Source organism: Athene cunicularia (assembly GCF_003259725.1).
Source record: "Athene cunicularia isolate RWA chromosome 1 unlocalized genomic scaffold, athCun1 chr1_part1, whole genome shotgun sequence".
Taxonomy (NCBI): domain Eukaryota; kingdom Metazoa; phylum Chordata; class Aves; order Strigiformes; family Strigidae; genus Athene; species Athene cunicularia.
This window is the reverse complement of record NW_020799091.1, coordinates 64,189,036-64,214,083: the sequence shown is the minus strand read 5'-3', so window position 1 is coordinate 64,214,083 and position 25,048 is coordinate 64,189,036. Positions and strand designations below refer to the sequence as shown.

The 25,048-nt window shown below is 41.6% G+C and overlaps 1 protein-coding gene across 1 annotated transcript in view; it reads left to right on the top strand.

Moving 5' to 3' along the window:
- GAS6 (growth arrest specific 6) overlaps positions 1 to 25,048 on the top strand; it is an 81,077-nt gene that overhangs the window by 13,033 nt on the left and 42,996 nt on the right. The window lies entirely within an intron of this gene.

Below are 25,048 nucleotides of genomic sequence, written 5' to 3'. Positions count from 1 at the left end.
GAATAGAATAGAATAGAATAGAATAGAATAGAATAGAATAGAATAGAATAGAATAGAATAGAATAGAATAGAATAGAATAGAATAGAATAGAATAGAATAGAATAGAATAGAATAGAATAGAATAGAATAGAATAGAATAGAATAGAATAGAATAGAATAGAATAGAATAGAATAGAATAGAATAGAATAGAATAGAATAGAATAGAATAGAATAGAATAGAATAGAATAGAATAGAATAGAATAGAATAGAATAGAATAGAATAGAATAGAATAGAATAGAATAGAATAGAATAGAATAGAATAGAATAGAATAGAATAGAATAGAATAGAATAGAATAGAATAGAATAGAATAGAATAGAATAGAATAGAATAGAATAGAATAGAATAGAATAGAATAGAATAGAATAGAATAGAATAGAATAGAATAGAATAGAATAGAATAGAATAGAATAGAATAGAATAGAATAGAATAGAATAGAATAGAATAGAATAGAATAGAATAGAATAGAATAGAATAGAATAGAATAGAATAGAATAGAATAGAATAGAATAGAATAGAATAGAATAGAATAGAATAGAATAGAATAGAATAATTTCAGTTGGAGGTGACCTACAATAATCATCTAGTTCAACTGCCTGACCAATTCAGGGCTGACCAAGTGAAAGCATGTTGTTGAGAGCATTGTCCAGATGCATCTTAAGCACTGACAGGCTTGGGGCATCAACCACCTCTCTGGGAAGCCTGTTCCAGGGTTTTGACCACCATCTTCTTCAGGAAGAAATGCTTCCTGATGTCCAGTCTGAACCTCCCCCAGTGCAGCTGTGAGCCATTTCCACACCATGTCACTGGATCCCAGGGAGAAGAGCTCAGCACCTCCCTCTTCACTTCATCTCCTCAGGAAGCTGCAAAGCCAAGGGGCACCTAGACACAGTGCAGAAACAAGTGACTTGGATACAAGGTTTTAAAGCGCTGCAACAGCAGAAATGCAAGCCAGACATTGGTGTTCCTCAAACATACTCATCCAAAAATTGGGATGTAGCTCCCCTCCTCTGTGGAATGACTTCAACAACTGGTCCAGTTAAGGCATTTCATGATTAGACTGTGCTGAGAAAGTGGCTAAAGGCAAGTGACTCCCTGTGGTGGCAGGGATCACCAGCATGACTTTTGGTGCAAGATCATTATCATAATAAGCAGCATGGTTAAATGGCAGCAGAGGGAGGAACAGCTACTCTTTAGACACTGCAAATGCTCATGAAGAAAAGCAATGTCTTTTTATGATTCCTGACTGATAATGAGATACAACTGTGCCTCTGAAATGGAGTCTGACACGTAGATCCAGAGGGATTGGTGAAACTCCTCCCAGCACAGTCCTTCAGGTGGTGGGATACTGTCGCAACAATGCTACAGCTGAACGAATTGAAAGCAGAACAATACCCTGTGTTAGCCTGGAAGATGGGCAGAAGATCCTGGCTGGTCTTTCTAATCTGTAATTACTGTCCCAACATTATGTTGAAGGATAGTCTCACAATATTAATTTTATGGTGCTAGTTTCAGCCAAAATATGTGTTGCAGGTCCCACTCTTTTGGAGTCATGAAACAGCTTCCTTTCATAAATTCCTCTGCTGTTGCAGCATTGTAGCCAGGACTGAAGGTGATTTCTGCTGACATAACCAGTTAAGTCATCCTGAACCCTTCTTGTCTGGGATCAGTGGTTTAACTTCTTTCCCTCTGGCTAGGCATGTGTGTGCTCCTCTTCCTGTGTAGATAATCATGAAATTAGCCACCCAGTCCTTCAGACACATGCATGGCACACAGGCATCACAGGCAAAACACTGTCCTGCCAAATACACCAATACAGAGTAGTGAACTATCTTGGATTCCCAAAACTTAAATACTGTATGTTTCAGCAGGGTGCTGAACTGCAGGATGAGAAGAAAACATGGCCATTAATCCAACATCCTCCACACACATGGCAGAGCTCACTGTTTTATTTAAAAAGCCAGATGAAAGGAAATGAAGGAGTTTGGATACCTAAATGCCATGAATATGGCATGAAAACCATTGCTGTGGAGAATATTGGATGCTCAGCTCTTCCAGAGAAGCAGGACTTGGAGGATAGTCCTTCACAGCTAAACTAACAAAAGTCATGTACCAAGGCCAAGGAGCACTCAAGGGCTAATGTTATGTTTGCACTGCTTAGGGCTCTTCTAGGTCAGGTTTATGGTGCAGGGAGTGTCCAGAGCAGTCCAAAACACAGCTAAACATGAAGCATGCATGCAGGCAGATGTCCAGGGCTCTAGCTGCCTACCCAACCCCTTTCTCTTGATCAGAATAGATGTTATTCCCATAACATCTTATGGTGAAGACTCCAAAGGTGAGAAGTTAAACCCACAAGATCCTGTCAGGAAAAAAAGAAAAAGACGTGTTGGTATTTACAGTGTTTTTAAGAATATGGGAGTCATCTCACCTGACAGCCGAAGTTGAGCTAAACAGGACTTGTCATTAAAGCCCATGTGTTTTATTTGTGGACATGCCTTTTCGTTCAAATGGAATTTGAATAGCGTTTTGCACAGAGTGACTTCCAGAAAACCTTGTTCTTCATACTGCTGGAATTTTTAAGGAGATATTTGCCCAGGCTGTCCGTATGAGTGGCTCTTGCAATGTTTGATCCCTCAGAGAACAATAATGGATGAAATCGCAAAAAATGTTGTGCAATTCTGTTTTTCTCAATTAGGCGTTTGGAAATAACAAATACACTGGAATGTGATTTCAGTCCATTCTCTTATTTATTTGACCTCCTATCAAAGAAGAAATAATATATTCTTCTGGAATAGGAACTGTGTCAGCCAGTATATTGGCATGTTTGTGAAAGGTACAGGCTTACTTCAAAACAATATCTTCTTTTGGAAAGGAATTGCACTGAATCTCTTCTTAAGTCATTGGCCAACCATGTAAGGACAGGATGGGAATTTGTCCTGCTTTTCTGCAGTCCTCAACTGACTGAAATGCTTTCAGCACATTCCCCTTTGATGGCTCTGTGGGTTAAACATCCCTATTCCTGCACTCCAGCAAAGCTGGCCCTTCACCCCAGCTCCCAGCAAACCCCTTCTCACAGCCTCCTGGACCACCAAGAGCCCTGTACCTCCACCAGCTCCTGGGACCCTTTGGGGAACCAGTCCTCCTCCCACCCACCCTTTCCTACAGCCGGGATCTGCTGCTGCCACTGTGAACGCCAGAGCCCGTGTGGCCTGTGGCCATAGCCAGACACTCCCACGTGCTGGATGAGCCACCCCATCTGTCTCCATCTCAGCTGCACCACTGGGTTACAACTCCTGCACTCTTCTCCTCACCTTCAGGTTTGCTGAGAGCAGAAAGGGAAGGCCAGAAAAAGGGGGTACAGCCAATAAGTCCTTCTATGGGTGCTTGCACCTTCTCCTAGCCGGCATTTCGCAGCTCCCACACTCACATGAGGCCCCATTGCTGCACCTGGAAGCACTGGTGGAGGCAGCAGTGATTCCCTCCTTAGTCAGCTTGGCAAGCTCACCGTCTTCACAGGCACCCTCCACCACAGCCACATGCACACCAGCCCCTTGGGTCTGCCCTGAAATCACCTTTTCTTATTGGCAGGACATCATTTCAGACTGATATGCTTCCTCCTCACTTTCCCCTTGTCTCTCTTCAGAGACTCATTCTTTGAGTCAAATGACAGGAAAAAAAATAAATAGCTGAGATGTTTGGACCATCACAGGGGGATTCCTTGTTTGTCTACAATGATGCACAAGCAGTCGCTGCTGAGGTATTTCAGGAATGATCGTGGAGAGAGACAAGGACTGGAAAGGAGGTGGGAGGACTGTCTAGACAAGCAATTGATTATGGTGTTTGTCTTGCTGATCTTACAATTGTCTTCCTAAAGGCCTGGCAGGACTCTGTACTGGGGTTTTTAAGAAGCTCACAGAGGCCATAGTTAGCCTACAGCTGTTTTTTCCAACACTCAGTTTGCTTTTAAAACATCATCAAATAACAAATTATTTAATCTTTTGCGAAGTCTCCCCCTCCTCCGATTTAAAGCCTATTCTCCAGACACCACAATCTGCTTCCTAATGATAAAACTGGGAAAATGTTCATGTTGCTAACATTTTATTTTTTCTGTTGAGTAGTGGAATAGAAATTGTGCCTGCATAAGGTAAGAATTTAAAATAAATCTGAACAGACAACCCAAATATACAGCCATGTTCACAGACTCCTGGGTTCTCAGGAAAGGCAATTTCATCATCAGCCTGATCTCTGAACAGCCAAAACCCTGACTACAGGTCATTACAGGGCTATTTTGAAAATACTGACTGCTTCTCAAGAAACTTGTGTGTTAGTAGAAGAATACTGAGGTGAAATAACTGAGAGAAGACCCACAAGCTGTCTATTTGCACAATTCATCCTCACTAATCAGCCTTTCAATTTGCCCATCATATAGGAGCTGATGTAACTGCCCTGAAATCCACTACAGATGTAATTGAAACCTGCTGCGTAACTGGGCTTTTCTTACTGAGTGCTTGGTCAGTGTAACTGTGAAGTTTCAAATTTTTACAAGTGTGTTTCGTTGCTTGTCCTGTGTAGCAAATAAAATGCTGAAAAACTGTCTTTCTCCTCAGGTTTGTTGTTTTTGTAATGATTCCAATAACTACCGCATCACTGAATATCTCTTAACATGCTTGCACAGACACAAAAATTTATGATAAACAGCTGGATTTTAAGGAAAACTACAGCAGCAGTAACTCACAACCTTGTCTTTCCGTGTTCAGCTGTACATTTTTTATTATTATCCTCTATATGCTTTTTTCCAACCACCCAGCTATATGTTCCTAAAGAAATGTACATTCTTTTCAACTTGGAACCATGCAAGTGTAATAAGTCACCTAATAGGAATATGTAGGTCATGATACTACATGACTTACTATGCTCCGATTCAGTGATTTATGCTCTTTTTCAGTTACTTCATCACTGCTAGCTGCTGTTGAAGGAGCCAAAATGAATATAAATTATTATGGTTTGAAATAACAGAAGGGAAAGGTCCTTTCATGACTTAAATATCTATTTTAGGTTCATTTTCAAGGTATTCTTTCCATTTATTTTCAGAAGGAAAATATTATGTTTATTTTACTTTTGTTAAGTCAAATGAATGGACTATACTCACTCGCTACCACAGGGAGTATTTAGTACTTCCATTAGTCCCATTAAAATCAGAAATAAGCTTGAAGTGACCTGCAGAAGTGCACTTTGATGTACAATGAAGTGTCATAATTCTGCCAACTCTGATGCACATGAGCAGGCCATGTCCCTTTTCAGGAGTACAAAATACATATTACACTGACTGCAACTTGCTGCAGTGCCCCTGAGTATCTCCTGCAGAGGTATTAGCTGTGACAGGTGTGGTTTGGAGGGGAGAGTAAATCTTGAAGTTGCAGTTGACAGGGGTGGTTTAAGGACAAGCAGCCACACTCTTTGCATTTTTAAACCATTCTACTCTAAAAGTTAACCTCAACTTGGGATGAGAGCGCTCTGTATTTTCCAGTGCTCCCTCCGGGAGAAGCCCTGCAGCCCCCAGAGCCCTGGTGGGAACAGCACGGCGGGCAGGGGGGACAAGGTGAGCTGGGACAGGGACCACAGTGCTTCCCACATCTGCTGCTGTCCTTTGCGCAGGAGGGTGCAAGGCTTTACATCTTCCATCAGACGAGCTTTAGTGTGTGAGAGGGAAGGGCAGTCCAGTAGTAGGTTCTTACTTCATGCATGTATTTCATGCATGTATTTTTCAGCCAATTAACTGAGTGGATCAAACAGAAAACAGCTTTCAAGCACACTGAAAGGTTATCACTGCTTTCACCAAAGTCAGCAAGAGTTTTGCCACTGATTTTACCAGAGCAGAGGGATGCAAATACTGCAGGACTTTGAAATCCTTCCCATATGGTGTACCCTCTGACTCTTCCTACAACAGGCTGCAATTTGAAAGCCAAATATAAGCAAATAACATCTAGCCATTAGGAATTTAGGTGTTTTGGTAAATACTAAATGATTATACACAGTGTACTTTGACAAAAAGGTTAGCTCTGAGGAGGTACAGATGAAGACATGCCTACTGGCATCAGCACTTCCTCTGCTTCTTCATCCCCATTGTACATCATTGTACACCTTCCTACTGGAAAGTGGATTCAGACCATCTTGCTTATTTTGTACAGTTTACTCAATTCAACTATTCAAAAACTTTACATTTATTTTTGACCGACTTTGAACTGGCCATTTTGTTTACACATGAAAGGCTTTACAGTCACACAAACCAGGAATTTCTAAGTCTCAGGAAAAAAAAAAAAAAAACACAAAAAAACCCCAACAAACCCAAATAAGAAGAAAAGTATAACTTAGCACAAATTTTTCAAGGACAGGTCATGTCAAAATAAGGCAATGTCCTTCCAAGAGAAGGAAATAGATTTATTTATTCATTCCTATATGTTATTTGTAGATAGGGGAGGTGTAATATCTCTTCGTTTTAGCCATGTCTTGGAACGAGCTCACTAGATAACCTCATGCATGTTACATCTATACAGTAAATCAAGAGAACTAAAAAAGTGGTTGGAAAACTGTATTCAGAAAGTTGTTGTCGGTCATGTATGATCAGAACAGAAGGATGTGTGCATTTACAAGGGCCTAAGTCTTTTGCTATTCAATACTTTAATTAATAACTTCAATAATGCATTAAAGAATATGCTCCGTACTTCTCATTTTATAGACCACTACATTGGGAAGGGTAGCAATCATTTTGGTGCATAGGACTGAAATTCAAAAAAATCTTGATAAATTAGCATTATAATTTGAAAAAAAATATTCAATAAGAGGAATGTGAAGTGTCACAGTTAGGTTTGCAACTTTCAGTGGCTTATAGGATGCAATGACTCAATATTGTCAAGATGCTATGAAAAATAGAACAGTATGCTGGGCTATGCATGTCTCTTCTGCACAATGGATGAGACTTCTTTTTTCTTGAGTCACTGAAGACCCATTGTGAGAGAAGATAAAATAAAATAGAGGCAGAAGGGGGAGTGAAAGTGCTTTTTGTATATTGTAGCTATGTAGGGGAAAGAGGGAAGAGAACAGAGTAAAACAAGTTTCAAGAGAGAATTAAGGAAGAATGGAAATAGTGTTCCTCATAAAAAAGACATGCGGGAGAGCTGAGCACGCACATGACAATGTGATCAAGCAATGCCCGTTTATTACAACTAAGAAAGCCCTTTTATAATGTTCTCCCGCACACGTGAGTAACACGCAGTACAGGTCCTCAAGACTGGACACTTAACTTAGCCTGTGCTTTAAACCTTCTTATGATTGGATAAAAAGTGCCACATCAGCCTTGCCAGGCTTCCTGCCTTGTGGAACTTCCTCTTCCATCCCAAACCCTCCCGGGGGTTGTTTGTCTCATCGAGTTTCTCCCCTCTCATTCAGGGTCACATCCTTATCGCATTCTTGCTCGGCTGAGGCTCTTATCAGTCTTGTTCTCACGCAGGATTGCTCACATGGCCATTCTCTCGCAGAAAGCCCTCTAGAATCCCAACAAAGACAGAAGCAGAAAGATTTGTGGTAACATAGGTTTTTCAACAAAAGGTTGAAAAATGTTTCACTTTGAGATCTTCACTTACATTGTGAAGACGTCAGAAAACTCTCAGGTAGTGTGCTCTGTGCCAGATTATTTCTATGGACTTTGGTGGAGTAACAGTAGAAAGGCTGTCAGAGAGAGAAAACCCCAACACTTGAAGAAGTGATTTAGCAGAAACACATTCATCTCTTTAAGACATGTTTTTTATTATGGGAGATCATGCTTTTATAATGGGAGAAGTACAAATTTCTGTCACTTTTTTTTTTTTTAAAAAAGTAAATCAACTTCAAAACAAGTAATAATAAAAAAAAAAAAAAAAAAAAGAAACCCACCTATTCAAAATGAAGAGGTAGATTTAAACTTTGTGACTGCTCTAAGATGTGCCAGATATCTCTGGTCTCTGCCACAGAGGCAGCAGAAGAGGATGAGTTGTGATATCCTGTCTGAAAAATAGAGTGCTCTCAAAACTTCACTGCATGACTGTTGCACTGACGTGTGACTTCCATACCAAATTAAAGCCTTGTAGTGAAGGTGCACGTGGCTGTGATGGAATGAGGACCTGGGGTTACTGCATATGAGTCTTCAGAAGACTCTGAAGACACAAGCACCTCTTAGCAATGTATCAAACTTTGCTGTTTCCCCCAATGACAACAAATATTGTCTACAAAGTAGAGAATTCCTGGAAGACTTGAGAATTTCTCCTACACATATATAAAAGAAGATATAAATTTATCATTCTTCTTTTGTAGGAAAGAAAGTGCTTAGAGTAATCCCAGACAGTCACTATTGTCTCCTCTTGATATAGTTGATATTTCAGGGGTTTTTTTTTTTCAAATATGATGAAGTCAGAGGCACAAAACACAAAGGACCCACAAAAACAAGGAAACAAATATTTCTAAGCAGACAAGAATGTGTAAATATAAACAGGACTGCCTAGAAGTTCAGTTGGTCCCATTTATAATGGCAGGGAGCCATAAAGTCCTTTGAGTCAAGATAGGCTGTATAAGTCTGAAGCCCACACATGAAAGTAACCCTGAGCATGCTACTATTGCTTGTTGTAAGAAGACCTTAATTTGATGCTGGAACCTTGTTCAGCATGTATCTTTCCATGAGTGTCTTAGCCTTTCCACTTTAAGATGTTTCTGTGCTACAGTAGTCCCAAAGTCCCAGATAATGAGGAAAAAGGAAAAAGAAGTGGGGGTAAACAAACTTCAAGTCTTTCAAACCAGTCAGTGTCCCTTGGGCTTTTTTATTTTCCTTACTGTAAATCATTTGAATCCAATCACAGTTCTCTGTACACTTCCCACAGATGAAAAACCAAAAGCAAAGACTTCCGAATTTTGGGTTTTCTACTGTCACCACCTGTGCCCCTGTCAGGCCAAGGGATGAGAGCAGTCAGGCTGCTGGGTACAGTAGTGCTGGCTGACCAAGCCCAGGTGTCCTGGCCCTGGGATTTCCTGCATGTATTGTAACTGGACCCATAAAACAACCTATTAAATTTGGTTGTGCCAATGTCAAAATACATTTAAAGTAGAGGATTCTCCACGCCCCTCTCCTAACTCCACCTGAGTTCTGAATTGATATTCTGAACTGATGTGCTACTCAGGACATCGTACCTGACAGGTAGAGTGTGGTACATGAATATGAGCTGTTTCAGTGTGAATGCAACTGCTGTGTTCCCATAGAAATGGTGTGTCACCTCTCCTGTCCAATGCAATCTGTCTGTTAGATTGTTTGGTTTAGTTTTATTTCTCTTCTGCTCACACCCACAGAATTGCTGGTGTTCACAAGACTCAGTTTTAGATGTTAAATGCACATGCCTGCAAGAACACTAGGAAAATGATTATGCAGTTGGATATCTGGGTACTGGTTATCCTACCTTGTCCTATTCTGACGAATCCCATTGCAGCCTACTGCAAACCACTAACAAATTCCTGTGAAATTTGGAGCCTTTTATACTCCAGGGGCTTATTCAAACTTAATTTCTATAAATTAGGTAAAGGAATTCCCCAAAAGTGAACAAGAGATGGTTTAGACTAGGCTTTTACTTTGCTGAGTTTATTTGTGAATGAGTTTTAAGAAATTTAGGATTATCAGTACTTTCTGAAGATTTCACTCTACTCTCAATTTCTTGAACAAAGAAGAGTGTTGTAGACTCAGATCTCATTAGACAGCATCTAGATTCATGATTTCTTTGGTTTCTTTCTTTTTAATATTAAGCTTTGAGGATTGTCTGGAGGAAAATACCCAGGACTTGACAGAGAGGTTTAATTTCAGAAAGGCATTGACGTTCTCAATTCTTGTTTAGGATCTGGATCCTACTCATGAATCTAGAAGTACAGCTCCACACCAAGGAAGAACATAAGCAGTGTGGCTCAAATCACAGACATTCAAAGGACTTTTTGTACACTTGAAGTAACACACACTCGAGAGCTTCTCTGGACTGGGCCTACTTCAGAAAGCCTGATAAGATATAGCTCGACACCACTGCATGACAGTGTAATGAAACGCAAAGCACTGGCTCCTGACAGAGACTCAGCTGTGATTGATCTCATTCTCAATCAAGACTTTCAGCATCATGAATTTAAACTGTGGCTCTGAAATGCTGGGATTTCAACCCCAAGCCCCAAATTAAGGTTGACATATGGGTGATTCCCACAGCCCTTCACAAAGGGGAGGTGAGTTTGCCTTTGGGCTTCCCTCCAGGGTGTGGCCAGCCTGGCAGACAGAGCCATTGGGTGAGTGAGCCCCAGGTGTCCCACATTAAGTAAGCAAAGGTCAGGTGTCCCACTTAGGGATACAAGCTGGGACCGCTTGCAGGCAGGGGCAGTGTCTGTCTGTGAGGTGTGTGCATTTTGCAGATTTTCCTGTTGGGGAATGACCTCCTGCCTCCCTGGAACTGGGCTCTAGTCAGGTCTGGCTTTTGTAAATGTGGGCTGTGTAGAGATTCAGTATGTGGCTTCCTTGGTCTTGTGTGTTTGGCTGGTTGACCTGGTTGTCTCCCATCTCTTCTATGTGAGACTTTATTTCACTGTGTGTTTCATTGTTGGTCATGTGGTGGTGTTGTTGGGATTGGTGTTGATTATGTATAACCTGATTGACTTGTTTGTACCCCCAGCAATCACCCATGTACTGACGCTTTTGTGTCAAATACAATTTGGTTATTGGTTCATCTTTATGCTGGCTGTGTCCTTTATGCTAGGCCTGATAATTGGCAAAATGGGCTCTTAAATATCTACTGGAAAACTTATAAATGCTTAAATACATATATGCTTTGTAGTGTCCCCTTAGACCTGCAGGCTACCAAGATACAGTCTTCTCTATGTTGCTTTTTCTACCTCTACATACATAGATGTTTACACATGCTTATCTTGCTAATTCTCAATTCCAACTGAACTAAACTAAAGCCACAGGTAGTTTTGGATGATGTCCAAGGATTGCTAGCAGGGAATGAGATGACTTTACAGCACTCTGTTCAGCCTTGACATTCCTTAGGACCTCCTGCAGAACATGTTTTTGCCATCAGCACCTGTTTGATGTGCCTAAGAGCTAACAAACACATTTTTTTTCTGCTCTGCCAATTAATGTCCTAGCTTATGAATCAGTATATGCTATCAGAAGAGGCTGTGTCTCACCCTGCCCAACTTAACTGAAAACACACAGGCAGGAGCTGGAACTTAACATTTCAAAATACATTTTTATGTGCAAAAAATGCCCATGGGCATAGGGGTTATCAGTGAAGAAATGATGTCCCAGGTCACAACTTACTCTTCAGGCAAAGGGATGGGTGGTAAGGGTGCTGACATAGCCTTACCTGAGCCAGCCCTGCAGGCCAGCTGAGCCCTCACTGCTCCATCACACAGAGGTTTCACAACCCAGTCCTTGTTCCAGACATTCAACCAAAGCTTTCCTTTCGTAACCCTACATAATTCACCATGAAATATCACACTAAATCATAATTAACTGACAAGAGTCTCAAACGATTGTAAATCCCTGGTAGGGAGAATCACACTCTGCCCTACCTTCTTTTCCTCAGCGCTCATCACCTCCTGATATCCTTAAGTGTTAAGGACACTTGGATCTGCTCCGCATCTTCCAGCCATAGAGATACTGGGGCTCTACTGCACAAAACCCCTGTCTCAGCCACACAAACATATTTTAGCCCTTCATCCTGGAAAATCACTTCAGCCCTTTGTATAATATCTTGGCAGCATAAAATTTTATGCTCCTAATAAACAGCTCTGCAACAAAACTGCTGTGTTAAAGACTGGTTTATAGTGGTAATAAGTAACACTTACTGTACTATATACTTTCTTTTCTAATTTTTTCTGTAGCTGCTGTTATGCTCAGAGGCTCCTGGCCTGGGATGCACTGGAATTTTTTAAATACTTCAACTGTAGAATTCAAGGATGGAAGGATAACTAACCGTGAAACTGCATTGTCTGGGGGTATAATCCTTGCCAATCCTCCTTGTCACAGTACAGCTTTACACATTTGCTTTGGAGGGTTAGGATCTCATCCACAGGAAGGAAGGTTTCTGGTTTCCCGTTCTTCTCTTTGCTATTTGGGTGGGCAAAACTGTCCAGGTCCCAGTGGATATATGATGGCTGATGGCAACTGTCACGAGGAAGTCTTGTGCTGATTTATGGGCTCTTTTGATGAAATACTGATGTTTATAACACAGACATCCACTATGAAGTAATCTCTTTTTAACCAATGCATTCAGGGTGTGAATCACTTAATCCCAAAGCAGACGCTTGAAATAGCTTAGATGAACCGTGCCCTTAAAGGTGTCTACATCCCTCTGCTTGCCATGAGGAAAGCCTGGGGTGAGTGGATCAGACACAAACATCTTCTCCAGACATTTCTAAAGGCAGGTGAGGCATTTGCTACCTCCTGTGCATTTTCCAAGCCATGAGATCTGAGATATGTCTTCCTCAAGTCACCCATACACAGAGTGCCCATCTTTCACAACAGACCTGGGCTCTGAGAGAGCTTTTGGCTGCTGGGCAGCCACTCGCTCTGTGCTTCAGGCGTTCTTCTCATTGAGACAATTCCAGCACAGAAAACAGTAGTTGAGCTCTTTGAAGAATGCTTAATTTTATCTCTTTCCCCTCTGTCCCTACTTCCCATTATGGTAAGCTAAAACAGTTAAATGTTTGGGGTTTGGTTGCATGCATTGTTTATACGTACTTGCTCTTGCTTCTATGTTTAACAGAGGAAATAACTCTCTACGATAAAGTATCACTACATGCTGGTAACATCAGATAAGCTAAGCTGGACAAAAATGTTTTCTTTGGCAATTCTCCACTTTCGTTAATTTGGCCAGAGAACCTGCTTTACTTCTGGAAATGTGAAGGCCCCGGTTATGCTTGACTGTAACACAAAGAGTTTCACAGTTTTTCTTCTCAAACTCCACGTAGGACAAGGAGACCAATCCTGCCATTTCTTTCCCTGGTGTACAATTGGGCTGATAAGCATCAAGCTGCACATATCAAAATCCACAGTGAATGTAATTTGCATTAGTTTTCTGCCTTTTCAGAAAAAATGAGCCTTTACAATCTGCTTATCAGCCCCTATTGGAAGCTGCACAATGCTGTATCGTTATATATTTAAAGTTGAGCACAGAGGAGAAAAAAGGGAGAGTGCCTGGAGGGAGATCTTTTGTGGTGGTGGAAGCCTTCCCAGGTGAAGCAGAAGGAGCTGAGCATCCCCCTTGCAAGTGGTGGGCATCATGGGAGCCCCCTATGCCCTCCCAGGGAGTGGGACGGAGGCACTGCTGTCCTGGCACAAGGGACGGGGAGAGAGGATCAGTGCGCAGGAATCAGCTTGTGCTGCAGCTTCTCTGTGACTCCTGTTGGTGGGTATCAGGCTGGAGGGGTCACTCAGACTATACCTCCGCACACGGGGAGAGAGGCAAGGAGAGGGCTGCTGGACACTGGATGCCTCTGCCCACCCCAGGTAAGTGTGTGCTGGTGCTTGGGGTGGTTCTGGTGTCAGGTTTTATCACTCCCTTCATGGCGCTCTGAATGCGGCCACAGCTGAGCACTTGAGTTGAGAAACCTGAGCACCACAGAGGGCAGTTATCTTCACCATGTGCAATGAACATATACAGCTATGCAGTATGTATGCACATGGGACCATACATGAGCTCATGTGTGTTGTGGGTTAACTGATGTGCAGGAGTCACACCAGTGGCATTGCCACAGCCTCTTAACTTTATGTTTTGAGCTAACACAAAGCTTTGACCCCATGAGCCCTTTTCTGTCTGAAGACGAGAGTGTGGCACTGCCCATAGGAGACAAGGAGCAGCAGCAGTGCAGCAGGTACAGCATCTTTCCCCTTCATCTCCCACCAAACACCTTGAAAAGCTCTGGCTGGCCTTGCTACAACCCCACCACACTGCACAGCAAGGGCAACTCCTCTGCTGACAGTGTGAAGCTTGTGCAGCCTGCACACAGCTAGTCTCCTGCTTTCAGGATACTGCATGTGGGATTTAGTGGGCTTCACCCCCCAAACATACATTGGCTATGCATTTACTGCACCTGCCCTAAGAGCTGGTGTCTATGCAAGTGATGGACGTATCGAAGGTTTCCAGTTTTGACAGAGCTGACAGTGCTATGGAAAGCTGAGCTACCCTGCCAGGCAGCAAATGCATCTGCATATAGTGAGCCATGCTGTGAGGATCTTCACTGCAGCATATGTACAGACTAAAAGCCTTAAATAGGCCGGATTTATTTGTTGGGTTTTTTCCCTCCCTCAATACAAACATTTATGTAATAAAATATTTCTAGAGCACAATGTATAAACAATGCACACTTAATAAAAATAAGAACTGGAAAACTTTAGTAAGAAAACAGCTGAACTTAATTTTCTAGCCAGATAATGACTGAATGGGTTTTTCTGAGATATTAAGGTGTTTTTCTTGTGATAGGTTTGACTTACTCAGGAGTATCCTGCTTAACACTGGCTCCTTAAAGGGATACTTGAATTTTTTCCTTAGTTATAACCAATGTGTAATTTCTGGGACTTAAAATTTGAATTTCTGGTTAACTTAGAAGCAAACTGTAATTATGTGCCTTTTCCTGGTGCAGCTGTTGCCAAACCATAGATGAAAGCAAAGTGATTGTAGACAAAGGGCAACCACTGGATGACCGGGTTTCCTTTGGAGAGAGTCAGTACAAGTCATTTATGAGTAAACCTAGCAAAGAATCTTCAGGAGACCCCAGTACCCAGTGTTAGACTGGGTCCTGTATACAATATACAGTCACTGGATAAAATGCTGAAAGAGGGTAACATAAGAGATACCCTATTCCCTGCTGAGTGCCGTTCCCATGTGCCACAGTATCACAGTTCCCTTCTCCATCACCTCCGCTGCCTCAGTGTTGCTTACAGGGAGTGAGGGCGGGCTCCTCGGAGACAAGGGGTGGGTACCACAGGTGAAGAAAGCCCCAGCCCATGTCCTGCAGTGGGGGTGGATTAATCTGCCCCTTGCACCAGTCTGTAAAAAGGATTGCTGCCCCTCCAGACCTGCTTTGCCCTTGTTTCTTCCTTTTAAAGGGGTGTTGCTGTTGTGTTTTTTATGGCACACTGCTCTGCCTATGCCAAAATGCAATAGTGCTGAATTGGGCCTTTTGGACCAGTTTTTTTCTGTTTCCAGCCCTTAAGATCCAAGGAGGACGTTAATTATCATGTTCTGAGTGTAATTCATTCAGAGATTTTTCTCAACTGCTTATTCACCTCTTCCTGTGGTAGACCTTGCAGACCAAGCTGGCATCAATTGCTTTTGAAGGATCAGACCTTCATTTTTACATTACTGTTCTGATACAAACTAAGATGGGGAAAAGATTTTCTCTCTCTCTCTCAACTTAAAAAGAAACAATAATTCTTTCCTTTCATTGGAATGCTATTCTATCACATGATGTTTCTCTCTTTGCCATAGAAATTTTGAAAGGAAGTCAAACACTGGAAAGAAAAGATGGACTGTAAACCTTGGACATAAAAAAACCCCCTTGGGCTTAAAAAAAATAAAGTCAATTCCAGCACTTCCTGGGTTTTACATTTGAACTTCCTCACCTTGAAGCTTCAGCTTTCTAGTCTGTAAACAGGAATAATACCTTCCTGTCTCAGAGAAGTGTTGTAAGAAGCTAACGGATTCGTGTTTGTAGGATGCTGAGATGTGGCAATATGTATGTGGATATGGAGATACAGATATGTGCATATTTGTATGCATCTACAGATGGAGGTTCAGACCGTTTTTATTTTTGTGTATGCCTCCTGGTTTTCTTTTCACAGCATCACTAACTTCCTGAAACACAAAGGTTTATTACAAAGAAGAGAGCATTAATACATTTACCTGAAGGCAAGTTTGCGCATGTTCCTGACATATACTTCTTGTCCATTTTAAGTACTAATGTTAGAAAGTTTTGGTATTTGATAAAAGTAGCACAACACAGGCTCACAACCAGCTCTCACTAGCAATGTACTGTCACATTACCATATCTTTCAAAGCAGTCTATAATTGAAAAAGGGAAGCAATACTTCACCTAGATATTCTTCTCTCTCCCTCATTTTCATGGTTAAAATAACAAGCTGCTGAACTATGATTTTTAAAAAAATTTACACCAAAATGGATTTTCTCTTCTTTCTGTTGCCAGTACCTTCTGAAAGAGCAGACATAGGCTCCATGAGCAGCAGTTTGTTGGGCTGCCTCCTTCACCCAAACCCACATCAGTGCCACCTTTTTGTTCTCAGGACTTGTGAGCCCTCCTCCATACCTCACACCTCCTTTTGGTTTGTTGCCTTGGGGTTTTGCAGGCATTTGCCTTTCCTCCAGCTTTGGGAGATAGAAATTTCATGGCAGTCAATCACAGGCTGCTCAACAACGAGACATCTGGCAACTCCTTCCCTTAATGATGGCAGGCTTATGACCATCTGCTCTGGCCTGAACGCCACTTCCATTTTTCTTTGTCTCCCACAAAGACGTTAACAGCCCTCATTCACTTCTCTCTCCCTCCCAAACTGGATGGCTAGAATCTCCCTTCCAGAAAAAAAACCCCAACAAACAACCCCAAAATGAAAACAGAACACCTGCTTTAGAATTAAACTCAGAACTCTTGCTTTTATTACTATTACTATTATTATTATTATTACTATTATTATTATTATTATTAACAAAATATAAATATGCACTTTTCCATTTGGATGGCGAAAGCAGCACATCAGATATTCTATTTTCCAATCAAAAAGTAAATCTAAAATTTGATACTTTAATACATAGCTTTGCATGCACTTTCCAAAAATGACTTTTTAGTTTCTCAGTTATGTCTATTTCTTGTCTGCTCTGATACAATGCTATTACCTTTTCCCCATTCTTCACACATGCCAGAGGTTACAGCATCTCACTGACAAACCTTGTTGGAGCAAGGAGCTAATCAATAAAAGATTACAGAAAGCTATGTTTTCATTCTGCAACATGAACCTGCTAGAACTCCGTTGCAAAGACACATCTCCTTTGAATACAAAATAATGAAGATGTAGTTCAGAGGGCAAAATGTCACCTTCACTATATTTAGTAAAAATATTTTCAGCCACTGAATCGATATGTCTATATATACACACAAACAGGAGGCCAAGGTGTGTGTGCAAGTCATATGGAAATAGTGACTGGCTTCTGTTTAAGGCTCTTCACATTGGTGGAATTTTTATGTATGCTACCCTTTCTGTTTGCCTTTTGATTAGGGACAATAAAAGAGCAGTTGCATTTGGCTTCAGCAAGGAGGTCAGTGTTTCCTGCTGCTAATAGGAAAAATGTGGGTGACAAAACCAAAGTGTTGCTGTGCTGATCAGCACAAGTGCTGACTGATGACTTACCAGCTTTTCCACCTGCTTAAAATAAAATGCATCCACGGGAGAAAAGGTCCTTGTGACAAAACCTTGAAAGAGTTTTGCTTACTTTGCCAGTGAGGAACTGTGCTATCCTGGTAACGAATTTAGAGATGCCATTAAATGGCTCCTATTTTGTTACATTAAACCTGACAAATGATAAGCTAGGTTTCTATTCTGGTATTATTCAGCTCCTTTCAATGCAGTTTAACAGCTGGAAATGAGAAGAGTCAGATCCTTGTTACCAGGCAACTTTCCCCAACCACCAGCAGCTGCCCCAGGGACCAGAGTTTGGAAGCTCTCTGCAATGACAGCTCGTCTCCCTTCTTCCAAACCCAGATCGATGTATGGAGGCTGTTTCAGTATGGGGTCCCTGCCAATAGCTCAGGGCGTTTACAAGAGCTACATCTCAAGAAAACTATGGTTTCTTCTCTCACTGTCCCTTTATATAGCTGGGAGTTTAGCCACTGACTTCAAATAAGCCATCTTTTTTCCATACACGAGCAATCTTTAAGTTATGTGTTTATTGCTTTAATAAGCACAATAAGGAATACATCATGCTCTTCCACTAAGAAGCCCATTTCAGAGGCAGTGATGAGTACCAGTACACTCACTCCCTCCTGCCTCTGAGAGATGGCTTACACTCATGTAATACCTCAGCAAGTCCACTTGCCAACTCAGTGTTTTTGTTATCCCTGGTGCAGTTTTGTAGGGCATAACACACTGTATGGGCTTATATCTGTTCTTACTGTTTCGCTGCACTGTTCTTTTACTCCTCATGTCACCCTTGAGTTCATTTATATTTATTTTAGGCTTTATTCAAGTAACTAAAAATCCCCTAGAAAACAAGCACATGTGGAATGCATAGGAATAGAAACCATGATGACCTCATACATAGTATATTAATATACAACTGGCCTAATAAAACACAAATCACATCCACTAGCAATGTTTATGAAATACCTTACATTACTCAAAAGTTCATTCATATTCAGAAAGTCTGGTTTGGGATTTAGGCTTGTTGAACTCTTGTCCTCGGTGTAAGTTGGAAATGGGCTCCATATGCTGACACCGCCTTTTCTCTCGAGTCTTTCCCCGCAATTGGACAGGTTGCCGTAGTTTCTTCATCACCGGGATGCCCCATGCTTTAACTCAGCATGCTTCCAGTGGGATGAGGACAGCAAAGAAGAGAGAAGAAACAGTCCCTTCCATGTTGGTGCAATGCTTCGGAGCAAGATTCAGTTGTCTTGGCTGCAGAGGAGCATTCAGCAGGCAAACTGTTGGCCCTGAAGAGAAATTGGTCCCTTGCAAAGGTTATTCCTCTGGTCATTCAGTCCAGCATATGGGCATGGGCATGGGCATGCCTAGCACCTGCAGCAAAGGGAGCCTTTCTCCTTTTCTCCCTCCAGCATAGTGCACCACTGTCAGAAAACGGGTTTTGCATCCCTTATTGAAGAGAGATACTACTGAGGGAGTCTTTTACAAAATTTCTTTTTGAATAAATGAAGTGTGAAAAATGAATAACCTTTCTTCTACATCTCTCTCCATACATCTAGCTCCATTTCTTGATCCAAGCCACTTTTTCTTTCTCTAATCTACATTTGCTTATTCTTCTCATCCATTTCTTCCTCCTCTAAAATTAAGCATATTTTGAAAGCTAACCCTTTTCTTCTTGAGTCAATATATGCTAATTGCTCAAAAGAGTTAAGCAGTATAATGGGATCTTCCTGGTGTTTGTTTTTATTAGAAAATGTTTAATTTGAACATATTAGATAAGAGGAATTTTATGCCATTAGCATTTTTTGAGACCTCTTGATGAAATTTCACATCCTTCCACAAAACATTGGCTTGATCTAAACAAAGGCACATGTTTGTGTGGCTCCAGGAAGGATTTATATTTGGAAGAGGGGAGGGAACAGTAATTTTTCATATTTATCCAGGGATCTGAAAATAGCCTGAATCAAAGCATGGCTTCTATTTGGTTTTAGTTGCAGTTTCTCATCTTTCTGACAGATACTTTTCATCACCATTCTCATCCTACATCAATCTGTATCTTTGAATAAGGTTTCACACATGCATTAGTAACCTCTTTCAGCAGAGCAGCATGACCATCCATCGTTACACTGACTGCCTTGAAATAATTTTAGGAGGCTTGCATCCTTTTTTTTTTTTTTTTTTTTTTTTTTTTTTTTTTTTTACCCTTCCAGCTTTCTCTTCTCATTAATACAAACCCTTTACAGTTTTGATTTATTTAGATTAATTTTACAGCCAGACATTAAGTTGAACTGTCATGTTTCAAACTCCATTATTTTTAAAAAGGAAAGTGCAGGCTGTGCAAAAACCACTATCTCATCTGTGTCAGCAGCACTTTAGAAGGTCCAACCTGAGCCACCACCTGGGTTTCCCAAGCAGCAGCGGTTGCACTGGTACCGTGAAATGTTCCTGTCTTCCACTCTGGGTTCAATTCCTGCTGCTGGGAAGAAAACATAAATTTTTAGCCTGGGAACCCATACTTTTTCTTATTACCTTAGGTCTATCCAGGGAAGCTCCACACACTGCTACAAGAGCTCTTTCATCTTTGGGTGAAGCAGAAATGCAAATCCTCAGGTCTTCAAAATGACACCATTACAGTAAGGATTTTGTGTGTCATTTTTCTATACAATCAAAATGTGTGTGTGTGTGTGTGTGTCTGTGTATGAAGACAGTAGGATATTTGGGGGGATGCTTTTTTTAATGTAAACTATCTGTCAGGGATGTCCTAGAGCTATTTATAGTCTGTCTGCCTACACTGGTTCCAGTTTGCAAGCTCCCTTTTCTAACTTCTCACATGTGGGTGAAAATCAAGATGGTTTTCAACCTGTATGGCATTTTAATGACAAATAACAACATAAGGAAATATGACAGAAGCATTTAGTGATGGTATAATGGACGCTTTATCCTCAGGCAAGAAATCTATTACACTTTAACATAGTATCTTTAACTGGATAACAGACATGAAAAGGCAGGCACCTGGTAGAGGAACTGGGCTTCCTCAACAAAGCAGTTAACTCCCCAAGCTAATCTTTGGATCCCAGGGATCCAGAGGTTTTCTCCAAACTGGAGGAAAGCAAAGCTATTCTTTTCAAAGCCATTCTTCTCAAAGGGAGTAAGAAGTACAAAACAGAGTCAGTTATGTAAGGTTCTCTTCCAAGTTCTTCTCTGCAACCTCTTGTCATGACAAATACAACAGCCCTGTTGGACTTCCCACCTCCCAGATGCTCAGTCCTAACTGCATCATGGTGACTCAGGCTGCACAGAAAACAGACCCTCTGGTCCCCCATCGCCACTGCATCCCTTCTATGCCCTGCAGCGGTATTTAATGAACAGGGAGCTGTGATGTACTGTTGGTTGGGGCAGGAGTTCTGGTGCTTTTGCTTAGTGCCATTTAGTCTGAGAGCACCTGTGGAGGACGATGGCATGTTCTTTCCAGGAGTATGCACATTGTCTTGCTCGCCACAGAGGGATTGCCACTGCACAGATGAGAAATTTGGTTTTCCTGATGCCTAAAGCCATTTTCAGTCACCATTTTGATGTCTAATGAGAGGAAACCCCATTGACCTGGAACCAAGACAGGCGTGGAGAGGATGACGACAGTTCAGAGCTCCCCGTCCTTGAAACCTCCAGTTTATTTCCTGGCATCAGGCTGAGAATTGTAGTTCACACAACTACGCAGCAAGTTCCAGATCTTAATGTGCTGAGCATATTTGGCATGTGCCCAGCCTGTAGTGCATTCTGGTCAAGGATCATGGAATCAGCTTGCTTACTCTCACAGGGGTTTGCTGGTTAAGTATGCTGCCTTCCACAATCATGTAATTTTTAAAATATTCTGATGTCATCTCTCATCGTTTTACTCCTCCCTCCTTGTAGAAAAAAAAAAAAAAGAAAAAAAAAGTCATTTTTGGAGCACTTTTCACAGAGAAAGAACAGGAAATGAACATAGAATGAGTATGTGAAACAATCACTTGTCCCTAAAATCTGAGATACTTCAGCAGTGTCAGACAACCCATAGGACATAACAATTTTTCCTTAAGGTCAAACACGTACATCACATGGAAAAGCTGGTCCTTTGGAAGTCAACAAGAATCATCCTCCCCATAATGCCCCTGGCTGGCTGGCGGGCGGGCAGAAGGAAGGAAGGCTGGCTATCCCTTCCTCTTCTCCATAACTCAGTATCTTCAACTCTAAAGTTGTGAGGCCTGTTCACTCTTTTTAGGACATTTTAGTTTCATTCTACGATTTGATACCTACAAATTTAATTAGTTGAAGGAACCTAAAAGATCTTCGCTCAGCTACACCTTCTTCCACTACACTTCTTCAGCTTTACTACATACTATGCACTGATTTGCACTGAAAGCCAGAGGATACCTTGGTAGCATTTGTTTGGGGATTATATAAGGAAGATGAACCAACTGATACTCATAAGAATTCAGAATAACTGACTCAAGTTCTGTTACCTGGCAAATCATTTTTTGATTTTGGGAGGTTTTTTTGATCTACATTTGGAAATGTTTGTGCCTGGATTACTCTAAAGTCAAAAGGGAGTCTAAAATGGACATACTGAGAGTACAAGCAGTTTGTATATTTTTGTTTTAATATTTTCTGCATTGTATTTTTATGGTTTTTATGTTCCCTAAGACCTCATTAGGATAGCTGAGATCAGATGGTATAAACCATGAGTTCTGAAGAGAACAAAATTGTTGCTTCATGCAACTCGTTGCTTAAATCTGCCTTATATGCTACAGTGCCAGAAGAATGGAAAGTGGAAAATGTGACTGTTAAAAGGACTCCTCGGCTCACCCAAATCAGTGTTTGATGTCTGTGCCAGGCAACTTACTGGAAACTATAATAAAGAATAGAATTAGTAAACTGACTGACATGTTGGAGAAGAATCAACATTGCATATCAAGTAGGATGTCATGTTTTGCGAACCCATTAGAGGTTCAAGGAGTGATTTTTATGTAGATAAGGATGGTTCCAATAATATTACATACCTGTATTTGCAAAAAGCTTGTGACCTGTTCTTTCACCATAGGGTCTCAGAGTGTATGAATAAAAGGAAAAGGATAAAAAAACCCTCTAAAAGAAAGGAAATGTCATTAGATTACACAATATAAAGCAGTTTCCAGAACCCATGAAAATCTCTGTTGTTCAACATCTTCAGATATTTTATGGAGAAGTTTAATGCCATGAGGACACTTGGCAGATAATACAAAATTTGTTTGAACAGTCAAATCTTAAACTGGCAATCAAGAATTTCAGAAGACTTTTAGAAAAAATAATTACTTTTCTGTTGGCTTAGTGAGCTGAACTGATTTGCCGAGCGGTCACATCAGGGACAAAATCACATAAGGACTGGGGAGGGACAAAATGTTCATCCAGGGATAGGGTGGAAGTATGGAGAGAAGGAAGAGTGGGACAACCTGTTCTGGTAGCCAGAAGCTGATAGATTAGCTTGGCCATACTGCTTGATAACACTTTTAATGTGACAGGGTGATAAATGACAACTGAGATTTAATACACGGACATGCAAAGCGATGCACCCATGGAAGACAACCCTCACAATATGTATCCACTGGTAATATAGTAGCTCCATTCAGGAAAGAGGTCTCAGACCTCTTGTTCATAGCTCTTTGAAAAGAACAAGTCAGGAAGTAAAAAGGAACCCATGTAATAATCAGAAAGAGTAAGAAAAAACAAAAGTAAGACAGAAGCAGGACAGGGCCACTGTAAACTCACATCTTGACTATTGCATGTAGTTTTGTCCACTTCATCTGAAAAGAAGTATAAATAGAAAAGATACAGAAAAGGATGAAAGCAAAGACGAGGAATGGCTTCTGTAATGAGGGGCTCAGGCCGCAATCCCACAGCAGCCTGTGGATTTACTGCTGCAACCCCACTTCACGCTTCTTCGCCCTGTCACTGAGCTGGTTCAGCACAGTAACCTGGTAGAAAACATACACGCACTAAAAAAGGGTGAGTTTCCTGCCAGGTGAGCGAGCTGAAACGGCACAGCCACATCTCCAGACATGGGCAGGGGGATGAACGACATAGGGAGGAAAGTGGCAACCAGTCCTAGGAAACGTCTGCCTGCAGCTGTAGCTTCACAAGCCATTTTGGCTCAGCTCTGCTGCTGAAATTAGCAGGCCCATGCTCCCTTCGCTTGTGGCTACTTGCTGCCACTCATGAAAGCCTTTCCCTTTTGGGTTTTTGTGCTGCTGCACAGCAACTCAGTGGGGGAACTGATCCGAATTAAAAAAAATAGTTTTTGTTAGGTTACTCTGATTGGGTTTGCTGCATGCCAGCACAAAAAGCAGATGTGACCAAAGGACAGAAACAAGTAATGGGGACTGGTGGGACTGCTCCTCTGAGCAATGCCAGCTCAAAGGGGTTTGGAAACAAATAATAGACCAAAGCTCCATAGTTTAGGGAAGGGTATGCTTCTGAAATCGTATGAGAGAGGTCTATAAAATGACATGGCAAAACCAAATAGAGCATGATTATTCACTATGTCTTAGATTACGAAAATTCAAGTACCCTATAAAATTATTAAGTGCTGGATTCAAAACTGGTGGGGAAAAGTTCCTCTCTAGCCTTTGTGCACATTTGGGACCTTGCTGCCACTCATAGAGGCCAGAAGTACCAATGGATCAAAAAGCTTTTTGAGAAATTCATGAAGAAGAGGCACACTTGTGGCTGTTAGCGTGACAGTGGACACAGTTGTTATCTAAGAGACCTCTTCCTCTGCACTTCAGAAGCTGAAAACAGAAAGAAAAGACCACTCCATGGCGGTTTGTGTTTCTATATCTCTTACCTACATGTCTACTATTGTCCATTGTCAGGCAGAAGATACCAACCTAGGGATGATTGCTTTGAACGAATAGGCTGGCTCTTATGTTTTCATGTACTTTACTTCAACTACATGTAATAGAAGTACATTGTTTACATTTGCTGCATTATATTTGCAGTAATTTACTGTGGAGACATGAAGTCTGTATTAGAGATGCCTGAATACTAAAATTGCACTAGACAAGTGGTTTTTTTTCACAGGAGTTATGCCATTAAAGTTGTCTAGAAGAATGTATAGAGTTGGTGTGGCCCGTTAGCTGTCACATTTCCCCGTCTGCAGGGCAGTACAGGTAAGAGGGGTAGCTTTAAAGCGGTGGCAATAGGCAGCCTAAGCGCAGCTCTGAGCTCTGACCCCACAGCTCCGGGTTACAGCTAACAGGGCTTCCCACATCGGACGTGTCCTGTGTAACTACGGACGGACAAGGGGCAGTGAAGGACGGCTTGCAACATATTGCTGTGAGCCGCATCCATCGCGTTTCCTGAGGAGTTTATCCCAAAATACTGGAATAACCTGAAAACGTAGTTGCGAAGACAATACGTACCGGGGTAGGGGGAGAACCCGGTGCCTCATTAGAGGCAGGACTGGGTTGGGTTTGGTGCCCGCTTGTCCCTCGGCAGCGCCGAGCCCCCGCGGCACC